The 12,592-nt window shown below is 36.1% G+C and overlaps 1 long non-coding RNA gene across 1 annotated transcript; it reads left to right on the forward strand.

Annotated features, from left to right (window-relative positions):
• The first annotated feature begins 1,977 nt into the window (after positions 1-1,977).
• Positions 1,978-3,375, forward strand: LOC128223017 (uncharacterized). Its single transcript, XR_008259275.1, has 2 exons — positions 1,978-2,049; positions 2,167-3,375. It is a non-coding gene; the product is annotated as an uncharacterized LOC128223017 (long non-coding RNA).
• Positions 3,376-12,592: the final 9,217 nt, after the last annotated feature.

Consider the following 12,592-nt stretch of genomic DNA (forward strand, 5'->3'; position numbering starts at 1 on the left):
GGTTAAATAAATTTCAATATGCTGACATTTTAAAACAAAATGACATTTAAAATCTCTATCCTTCATGAAAACCTCACTAATACTTAATAATAGAACTAGAAAATTGAGAAATAAACTCCGAAAAATGTAATGACAAAATGACGGTGACTCGCCGAATCTTCTACTTTTAAACATCGTACAAATGAGGAAAATACTGTAAGTTAACGCTGTATAAAGCAAATACAAATGTTTTGAGATTACAAAACAAATTTTCATTATGAACATTCAACACAAAAACTTTCAAATGTTGGTCATGAAGTCATGATTTTCTTAGCGCCACTGTCTATTTTTCAATAACCGTCTGCTTCAAACGAAACAATTAGTAACCAATTGGTGTTTATAAAATGATTATGTATTTTAAAACTGCTCGGCAAATTATCTTCCAAGCAGCCAAATATGCTGTGAGTGGAAGCTAGAGTTCTGGCTAGGCTGATAAGTACTGGTGCTCATCAGTAGCTTATACAGAGGTCTCTCTGTTTTTCGACAAGTACTCTTTGAGCTTTTGTATGAAGTCTCAAAGTAGTCTTGCTTGTTCCGGTTGGTCTCATGAGCTTTAAAGGATTCGAGCCAGTCAAGCGTAAAATGTCTGGAATGCCCCTTCTCCGTAATAGGACTGGGGAGAAAATGGTATCGCCCGATACAAATTGGAACGTTTTGTCTAGCCAGTCACGTGACCGGTGAGTAGTTGGGTTTCCGGAGTGAGAACGCTGGGACAGGCGAACTACTAAGGCTGTACGTGAAAGACATGAGTCGTATTCTGATTCCGAAGTGTGCTTCTTGCGTCTATAAAGACCACTAAAAGACCTAGGTACCTATTCTTAAACGCCCCCTATTACATAAATGACTACAATAGTCAAATAAAACCCCAGAATTACCACATATTGTCTTACCAGATATATTTTTTATTAATTTCCGTACTTATGATGTAAATCTAAATTTTTGTCAAAAAAGGAGTAGTGTATAAATGCTTAGTAAGTCTCAAACAACTATTTAACATAACATTTGATAGCGGTGTGTTTCCTCTTTCCAAGCCGCTAATTGTCTCACTTACAAATTATCACCAATTTGCTTTCAAAACTTAGACTTACCTGTATTTTCTATACTGTTCACACAAAATCTTGAACTTGAAGTGTATCTGCAGTATATTATTTCACTGTTTTTTCAATATCTTAATTTACTCTGGTTGAAATATATACTTATAGCAGAATGCTCTAATTTTGTCATTGGTTTGCAATGCACATCTTTAAAAAATGAGATTTTTTTTTAATTATGTATGGGTGAAATACATATTGTCACAATTATAATTGTTAACTGATTACAAATTACTCTGAAAACAATATTTATGAGTCCTATTTAATGCAATTAACGTGTTCCTGCATCAGTAGGAAACTCAGATAAAAACAAAGTCACTTACTGTAAGTCATTTTTTTCAAAAAGTATAAAAAAGAGGGTCAGTTTCCTCGGCATTTATATTCCACTTAAAATGGAAAACGCACTAGTAAATATACGGTTCATAGAAATAAAGAGGAGACCAGACTCTAATTCTAAATGACTACATGTACAACCTGAAATCCAGAAACGGGTGAATCGCTACCCGAACAATGTCAGCAAAATTTTTGATGCGAAAATCAACCCTAGGAAAGATCTTCCTACTAAAATTGCTAATCATTTTATTTTCAAAGTATAGGCAAAGTATAGGTATATTTGTATTATTTTATGAAATTTAATACCACCTTTCTCAAGTCTAGAATTGTTTTCAGCACATTTTAGATATTTTCGCCAATTATCACCTATAAATTATTTTGTTACAACACACAAAACATCTCCCCAGCCCCAACCACAATTTCTCTAGAAAGAATAAGCGACTGGTAAAGTGGGAACACACCGTAATAGCGTTTATCAGACGTGATCACAGTGTGCTCATTCAGCTGTGAGATTTAACACAAAGCGCCAATCTTATTCATTTGACTTACGCTTAGCTTTAGACAGAGGAGGATTATATTTAGACAGGTAATTTTCATGTAAAAGTTTAGTATAAAATTATATTGATTTCTTTAAACAGTATTTCACATATTTCTGTTCATATTATCGACATAATATATAAAGAACGAATGATATGTCTTTCAGGAGAACTAGGTCGCTGTACAATACTTAAGATTAATTTCGGGAAAATATGCTTTGTGGTTAAAAAGGTAAATAACTTTGCTAGAACATGAAACAAGATTATGACAGGGAATACATGTTCAGGGTGTTCTAATAGGTGTAAACTAAAAGATGCTAGTGATATTACACCTGGAACGCATATTACTGTACTCGGGGAATCTCGATCTCCTATTACAAGCTCAGAGCTGTACGTCCACCATGCTGTCGTAAAAGATGTTGTGTCAAGTGATAATGACTCCGTCACGTTAGAAGTTATTCACGCTACTGGAGTGAAAGACAATGGCGGAAATCTTATACTCATGGAAAAGAAAACGTATCGAATACGTGATGTTACAATTATACGGCATTCACACATATCTCTTGATAATATACTTAAAAACGCATTAAATGACTTCAACAACCAAGTGGAGGAACGAGAATACAACGTTTTAACTAACAACTGTGAACATATTGTTCATAAATGGTTGGATACGGAGAAAAAAAGTCATCAGGTCGAATGGCTACTGAACATGCTCATCCACCATTTCGGTAAAGTAATTATCGTTGGATGTTCATATTGGTGCAATTTGTAGACAACAACAGTGAACACATTATTCATACATGCTTTAACAGGCATAAGAAAAGTCACACTACGATGGGAAAGCACAGTCTCAGTCCTATTAAATGGCAATAAGGCTCTATTGGATATCTTATCTATACTTAATCATATTTGACATAGTGTCTCTAAGTAAACATAACAATCGTTAATTTCCTCGAGAAGACTTAAAATCTGATGTATGCCAATTCATTTCAGAGGATTGTATTCAACCGAGAATGACCATTGCTGAAATGTTTTGGTCTAGATAAAATGTCTGTGTAATACAAATGAAAATTGCTCAATTACAGATGATTTATTTGAACAAAAAGAACAATGCCAATAAGGCTATTATTCTGATCACAATCCTATTTAACAGATTTACGAACAATAATACCAATTAGTAATTTATTCATGTATTCATTTATTTATGACCTTTCTTTGTGTATTTGACCTTTGCACATGATCCTTGTGCCTTTTGAACAATGTCTGTAAGCTCGGCTCGGTAAGCATATTTTCTGCATAGTTCTTCTCTGTTAGTTGCATTGTTCTATCTAATTAGTATATAGGCCTTGATACTAAACTGTTTATGTACCTAACCTTTTGTGTGTATGTTTGAGTTAATTTTAGCGATCTATAGAATTGGAGCGAGCGCAGCGCGGCCGCAGCAGAAAAAGCCCATACCATTTTTTGTTATCAGTTATCAAATCGTAATGAAATCTTCTCAGAGCACAATTAAAATAGTGCTGTGTTAATATTCGAATCTCACTGAGTTTTCATCCTCTTCTATGTTGTTTATAATTACGTACCCAACTTTTTGTATAGGATTATTTTGGCGATACAAACTTAAAAAGCGGAATGCATGCTGCTGTTTCATTAAAATATCGCTCTGCTAGTACGAGATCAGAATAGTCACAATACAGGCATCATGCTGTTGTCATTGACATTTCGTAATCGTACAAACACGACACTATCATTGAGATATAAATAATTCAAACAGGGTTGTCACATATTTGAAAAGTACTTGGATTTTAGGGTGGTGGAAGAAAAGTCCTAAAATTTGCAAAAAAACCCTTTAAACTTCTTGAATATTTTTTTACCATTAATACGGTTTGTATTTTTGAAATAGTTCTTAAATTACATTATCAGCTCCAAATGAAATGTCAATAGTAAACAGGCCCATTCTTATTTAATCTAAGTGGTCGCTTCGCTTAAATGCAAGTCTTTTGCTTTTCGGGTCTGTTGGTATAAGTGTGACGGAACGGGTATGCAACTGGTTTTAGAATACACTGGTACCATTGTTTGCTGAGAAAGGTCACTGAAAATGGCGTTTTCAACATAAGTGGCTTTTTGCTTTTCCTTGGCTGGTTGTGTTAAAAACGAACACAAAACAAGTGTAAATATAGCAAAGAAATAATGGCATCAGTTCAATAGACGTGTCTCCCCTGAAATCCTACGCAAAGTGTGAAAACCCCACAAGAAATCTTCCCACCAGTACAGCCAGATATAGCACTGATATATAAAATGACCGTCTTAAAAAGTGGGCAAAGAGCATAATATTTTGAGAGATGCTCAGTTTGGTTTTAAAGGTAATTACAGTACGGTTGACCCGGTGTTCATACTATCTTATACAAAAGCAATTATGTTAGAAGAAGTAATTGTATTGTTGTTTCGTGGACTACCTAAAGGCATACGGCTGCATTGATAGAGGGCGCCTTTGGTGTCAACTTATCAAACTTCGTATAGATGGAAAGTTTTTGTCTTTGCTGAGGTCGATGTATGGTGAGGTGAAAATTTGTATTAAACATCTTGGTTCTTTGTCAGATTTCTTTGACAGTTTTACTGGCTTGTTTCAAGGGGAGATAACCTCACCGATTTGTTTTTCTCTCTTTCTCAATGATATTGCGCTTCATTTACAACAAAGTTTAAATGCAGGTCTGACAGTTGATGGAATTTCGATTTATTTGTTGTTATTCGCAGACGATGCAGCTATTTTGTCGGAAACTAGGAGAGGCATGTAGGAGTCATTGACTAATTTATGTACTTATTGTTGTAAATGGAATCTGATGGACAATGTGGAAAAGACTAAAATTGTGGTGTTTAGAAAAGGTGGTCGGTTAGCTAGAAATGATATATGGACGTACAACGATCAAGCTGTTGAAACTGTCAATTCCTTTAACTATCACTGTGTAGTATTTTCCTATGGTGGATCTATCATGCAGGCGCCTAATACACTGGCTGGCAACCCATTGCGGTCTATGAACTCACTTAAGGCTTTAATCAAACGTAACCATGTCCCTATTGATATAATGTTCAACGTGTTTGATGCATGTGTTTTGTCAATTCTTAACTATAATTCAGAAGTGTGGGGCTATCTTCAGCCAGAGTGATAGAAAGGGTACATAGGAAATTTTGCTAGTGGGTACTTAATGTCAAGCGCTCCACAAATTTATTATCACTTTATGGAGAGCTAGGCAGATTTTCTCTATATATTGAGAGACATATTCGCGTTATTAAGTATCTCTTTATATTATACAAAGAGAAAAAAGATAATTGTATACTCAGGGCAATATTAAAGGATCAATACTGGGATCTTGATGATAATCCACAGACTATAAACTGGGTCTCTTAAGTAAGAAGTATACTTCAGTCAGCCGGTTATGCGATGTGTGGTTATTCCCTGAGTCTGTTAATATAAATTCATTTGTCCCCATGTTTAGAAATAGATTAAGAGATGTATACATAACTAGTTGGATACTACCATGGAGACACATTCATCATTGTATTTATATAAGGAAGTTAAACAAACATTCCAATTGTCTAACTACATGGTATTACTGGATTATAAAATATAATTTTAGCTAAGTAAATGTTTTAGCTAAACTCACATTGTCCTCGCATAATAGGTAGACATAACAATATCACTAGACAAGATAGAAAATGCACACTTTGCCATTTAATCGATCTAGAAGACGAGTTTCATTTTGTTCTTGTCTGCCCATTGTATAATGATATCCAACAGACATATATTCCTAGATACTATGTTAAAATCCCAGTATGATTAAATTTATATGATTACTAAATTCTGAAAAAAAAAACTCTGTTAATAAAATAAGCTATTTTCTGTATTAAGGCTTTTAAGATAAGAGAAATAAGTATATGTTACTTGATAAGACATTCTCGCATTCTCGCATTATATTGCTGTTAAATGTGTTAGATCTGTGTATACCATATGTATTGTTGGTATAGTTACCAAAATATCCATCTGCATTACTTATCTGTTACATGCATAACTTATGTATCACATGCATGCTATTTTTTTCATGTTTTCATTCTGTGTTTATAACGACGAGCTGTATATGCTTAAGTTAAATAAACACTATGTTCTGTTCTATTCTATATATTCGGAAAAAATCATGTTTTTCTTTCTTAAATGCAATGACAATTTTGGTAAAATCAGACAATTTTACTTGAAATAGTGTTAATAGGTATAATCGTCAATCACGGATTCGTATCAATTACTTAAGATGTGGAAACATTCAGATAGTTTGCCAGCTCTTTAAAGAAAACGCTATTTGATTCAGCCTTTTCGAAAATGAGCCAAGTATACAAAGAAGTATTCAAGTAATTTATTTAAACTAGTGTTTGAAAATCAGACTCCATTTGCTATCGATAATCGAATCGAATCGGACCAAGCATTTCGATTTACTATCGCACAATAATCGAAAGTTTATGACATCAGTAAGGTATACATTCTTTATACATGATAGTATCATCATGATCTTTTAAATGGTCAAACCTTGAATCATTACGTGTAATGCTATAGTCATGCTTTTTGCAACAATAAGTAAATTTCCATAAACTTTTTCTTTTATTAATAACTTAACGAAAAACATAACACAACACAAACTTAATAATTGCACATCAATTGCAAAATGATGCACACCGCATCGAGTAAGTTATCTTAGCATTTTATCCATGTAAAAGCATATTAAAAATTTGGGAACCAGCTTCACATTCAATAACCTGTTATATTGAACATATGATTAGAACACCTAAATTTCATAAAACTTTCATAAGAAAAGTAAATTGTTTAATTACAAACGATACCAAAAAAAAGGTTTCAAAAACAGAATGCATCGAGCCGGAAACCACGGTATTTGCAGGTAAGACCGGACCCACTGCACCATAGAGACAGTTTATTGAAAAAGGTTTTATGGAATATATAATGAATCAAAAACAATTTGTTGGGAGAGTTTGTTAGGTTTAAAACAAAAGCGTTTGCATTCACCGCATTTGTGTAAAAGAGTGACTTCCCTTGTTAATATGAACTCAACGAGGATTTACCTCAAATAAAAAATGATATTTACTCTATTTTAAAATCGTTTGTTATCTTCAGAGGTTGCAAAATATGTATTTTAAGCCGAATTTCAGTTAAAAAGAGCACATATTCAATTAATAATACATTTATGTTTTATTAAGTTTCTGTCACCTATTTGACATAATCATAATCAGCAAACAAATACATTTCAAATGATATAAAAATTGTATGGGGTCCACAGGCATCAATATACGAGCGAACAAAGAACTTAAGTCTAGCAAATTTGTGAGTCAATGTAATATAGGCTATATATAGTTTGTTCAAGTCGCTACAAACGCAAGTATCAATACGCTTTCTTGTTTAACTGGGTGATAAAATTCAATGTTTTGCATTCAAATAAAAGGAGTTCAGTCTTTAAATCACATAATAATAAACCATTTAAATCAATACCGCCAATGGAAGTCTTTTGTAGAACCACTCATACATCAGTAAATGACACTGCAGATGTATGTTTACTTGAGTCCTGTGTCAGTTAAAAAGATATTTCAATAATTGCATAGAGGTCAAGTACCTACAGGTTTATCCCCTTTGCGGTAATATTCAATATGATTGCATACTTTTTTAACTTCTTACTTCTATTGAAATCATTTTCAAAGCCCTTTTAGCATTGTGTTATCTGAATTATGTTTGCATTCACACACACGAAGTCAAACAAAAAGAAATAACATAAATGGAACGGTTTCCGACGCTTAATTGTTTATTTTATTTCACAGTGCAAATAATATTACCTTATATGAGGAATTAGCCTTACGGTTCAATCGAGAAGTTCGATATGTTATATATACCTTAATTTCTTTGCACTTTAACTACCAGAACGATAACAAACTAACTTCCTCAACCACAACCAGCACAGCATCACTTTCACAACAGCCTTACTTCCAATTTCATTACAGCCACAACCTTACTTCATCAAGCACTGTAGGCCCAGCCATACTTCGACAACCAATACAATCACAGTCAAACTTCCACTTCCACTACCACCACAGCCTTACTTCAACAACCACTACCACCACAGCTTTACTTCCACAACCACTACCACTGCAGACTTACTTTCACAGTCACTATCAACGCAGAGTAACTTCCACAACCACTCCCACCACAGCCTTACTTCAACAACCAATACCACAACAGCGTTACTTCCAACATGTCTACCACCGCAGCCACACTTCAACAACAACCCCAAGCATCGCCTGACTTCCTCAAACACTACCACCACAGCCTTACTTCCACAACATCTACCAGCACAGCCTTACTTCCACAACCTCTACCCGCACAGCCTTACTTCCACAACCTCTTCTAGCACAGCCTTACTTCCACAACCACGAACACCACAGCCTTATTTCCACAACCTCTACCAGCACAGCCTTACTTCCACAGTACTACAAGCACCGCCTCACTTCCTCAAACATTACCATAAGAGCCTTATTATCCCAGCCTTACTTTAACAACCAATGCCAGCAGAGCCTTACTTCAACATATTCTGTCAGCACAGCAATACTTTAACAAAGAGTACCATCACAACCTTACTTGCAAAAACACCACCAGCACAGCCTCACTTCCATAACCACTTCATCCACAGCCTCACTTCAACATCCTCTACCATCACAGTCTTTTTTCTACAATCAATACCAGCACAGCCTAACATGCATAACCACTATCACCACAGCCTTTATTTCCAATTCTACTACCACCACAGCCTTACTTCAACAAACACTGCCAGCTCAGTTTTACTTCAACAACCACTACCACCACAGCCTATTTTTCACTTCTTCTACCACCAAAACCTTACTTCAACAACCACTACCACTTCAGCATTACTTAAATAACCACTACCACTGCAGCCTTCCTTCCACAATATTTAACACAGCCGAGTTACTTCCACAAAAACAACCACCTCAGCCTTACTTCAACAACCACTAAAACCACATTGTAACTTCCACAACCATAAACACCACAGCCTTACTTCCACAACAACTACAACTACAGCCATACTTTCACAACCACTCCCACCAGAGCCTTACTTCCTCAACCTCTACCACCACAGCCTTTCTTCCGAAGCTTCTACAACCACCGCTTTCTTCCTCAAACATTACCACCATAGCCTCCCTTCCACAAACACTACCAACATAGCCATACTTCAACAACCTCTACCACCAGAGCCTTTCTACTAGAACCACTACCACCACTTCAACAACTATAACTAAAACAACCACTTACTCCACAACCTTACTTCCACAACCACAACCTCCACAGCCTTACTTGCACAACAACTACCACTACAGCCTAACTTCCAGTACTACTGCCACCAAAACCTTACTACCACAGCCACTACCAACACAGCCTTACTTCAACAACCACTACCACCAGAGCCTTTTTTCCACATCCACTACCACCACAGCCTTACTAAACAACCTCTTCCTCCATAAACTTACTTCCACATACACTTTCACCATAACCTTACTTCCATAACTACTACCAGCACAGCCTGACTTCCACAACCACTACAACCACAGCCATACTTCAACAACCACTGCCAGCACAGCCATACTTCAACAACCACTGCCAACACAGCCTTACTTCGACAGCCACCGCCAACACATCATCACTTCATTAACCATTGCCAGCGCAGCATCATTTCAACAACCAGTACGATCACAACCATACTTCTTAAACAACAACTAGCAAAGCATCACTTCCACAACCACTTCCGCCACAGCCTTACTTCCACATGCACTACCATCTTAGCCTTACTTCCACAACCAATACCAGCACAGCCTTACATCCACAACCACTAGCATCACATCCATTCTCCCAATTTCACTACTATAACAGTCTTTCTTCAACAACAACCACAACTACTTCAGCCTTACTTCCACATTCACTACCACCGCAGAGTTGCTTCCTGAACCACAATCACCACAGCCTTAATTCAACACCCACAACAACCATAGCTTTACTTCTACAATCTCTACCAACAGCCTTACTTTAACACAAACTACAACTACAGCCTTACTTACACAACCACTCCCACCACAACTTACTTCCACAACCTCTACCACAAGAGTCTTACTTCAACAACCACTACAATCACAGCATTTCTTCCACAACCATTAACACGACAGCCTTACTTAAAAAAACACTACTAACACAGCCTTTTTTCCATAACCATTACCATTACTTCCTTTCTTTCACAACCACCATCACTATAAAGATTTTTCCACACTCACTACCATTGCAACCCTTCTTCCATAACCACTATAACAATAACCGTAGTTCCAAAACAACTTCCACCTTAACCTCTATTACCACAGTCTTAACTCTACAAACACTAAGACTTAACTTACTATACACAACCTTACGTCCACGACCACTACCAATATAACGGCTACCAAAGCAGTCTCGCTTCTATGACTTCTTCCTCAATTACTTCTACCTTAACATACTAACTTCCCAAACCACTACAAGAAAAACAATACATACAAAACCACTTCCACTATATCGGCTTCTATAACAGCCTTACGACCACAACTACAAAACCCCCAACATAACTCCCACTACTATAGTAACAGGTACAGCAACACCTTACTACCACAACCACAGCAAGTTTCACGATAGTCATACTTCGACATCCACTACCTTCACACCCTTACGTCAACATTCACTTCCACCACACTAGTCCTTCCACAACAGCTTCCACTGCAGCCAATGCCACCTGAGTCTTACTTCCACAACCACTTCCACCACAATCACAACCACTACAGCCTTTCCATCACAACCATTTTGACCACTGCCAGTACCACAACTGCCTTACTTCCGCAACCACTTCTCCAACAACCACTTCGACAACAGCTTTACTTCCTTAACCACTTCGACCAGTACCACTTCAACAATAGCCTTACTTCAACAACCACTTCCACCACAGCCTTACCTCAACACACACTTAAACCACAGTATTACTTCAACATCAACTTCCACCACAACCTTACTTCAACAAACATTACCACCACAGCCTTACTTCAACCACCACTTCCATCACAACCTTACATCAACAACTACTTCCATCACAGTCTAACTTCCTCAACCGCTTTCACCGCAGCAAATGCCAGCAGAGCCTCACTTTTAAAAAACACTTCATCCACAAACACTGCCAGCACAGCATACCTTCTACAAGTACTACAAGCACAACCTTATATCAACAACCACAACCACTACAGCCTTACTGAAGCAATTTATACCACCATAATCGCTACGACCATAACCTAACTTCCATAATAACTACCACCATAACTTGTCTTCCATACCACAACCACCCACCATAACCTTACTGAAGCAATTACTTCCTCTTTAACCTTACCTCAACAACCACTATCAACGTAACTTAACTTCTGCAACCCAACACCACTTTAAATCCACAACCACTACCAACACAACTATCTCCAATACCAAAACTACTACTAAATATTCTTCATTTCAGACATAATATATGTATGTCATACAATTCTAAGTTAAAGGTAATTACCTTGATCAATATCCAGTACAAACCGAAACTGGTCCACTTGCATATATCATACCTCAAATGTATTTGAGATTATTTTGTTAGCCCTCTTGCACAGTTCGTTCTTATTTATAATCTGTTTATATCATTGAAACGCAAGTAAATTTATGTTTAAGTTAAAAATAGTATTATTGCGGATTTTTCAGTTCTATCTGTATTAGACGAATTGCGATATAACTCCTGCTAAACGGATGCCTCTTTCTCGCTATTTCTAAAACATGTGTTTGTATGTATACAAATACTTTCCTCAAAATAACCACCGTGTCTAATTGAAACAATAAAAAGTTAGGTAAGTAATGTAGGAAAGTAGTAAAATAACTCCTTTTGCGTTAGAAAACAATAAAAGAGCTCAGCGGTGTGTGAGCTGATGATGATGTGTTCGTGTGGTATAGAAGTGTATACCGTATATACTGATACTATGATTATGTGATAATGGAAGCCAATACCGTATATACTTATAATGTTATCATGTAAAATGGAAGCCATTACCGTATAAACTGATGATATAATCATGGAATATTGAAGTGTGTACCGTATATACTGATGATGTGATTTGGTAAATTATGGAAGAGCATACAGTATATATTGATGACATGATAATAATTTATGAAAACGTATACCATTAATACTGATTTTTCATGTTTAACAATATTTTTGAGTTATATTTTAATATTGTTAGCATGTTTATTATTTTTGACACATCAAGTCGCTTATTATGAACAATGTGTATTTGAAATGTATGGGTTTACAGACTTGCAAAAAATGTCAGTATGGGAATTATGGATACCTGGAAGGGGACATCATATTTTGAATTAGACACCATACTGCCTTGGCCATTTGTACTTTTAATCTTTTGCCATGTCCAATAACATTTGCGTCA

This window comes from Mya arenaria, chromosome 17, assembly GCF_026914265.1.
Source record: "Mya arenaria isolate MELC-2E11 chromosome 17, ASM2691426v1".
NCBI lineage: Eukaryota > Metazoa > Mollusca > Bivalvia > Myida > Myidae > Mya > Mya arenaria.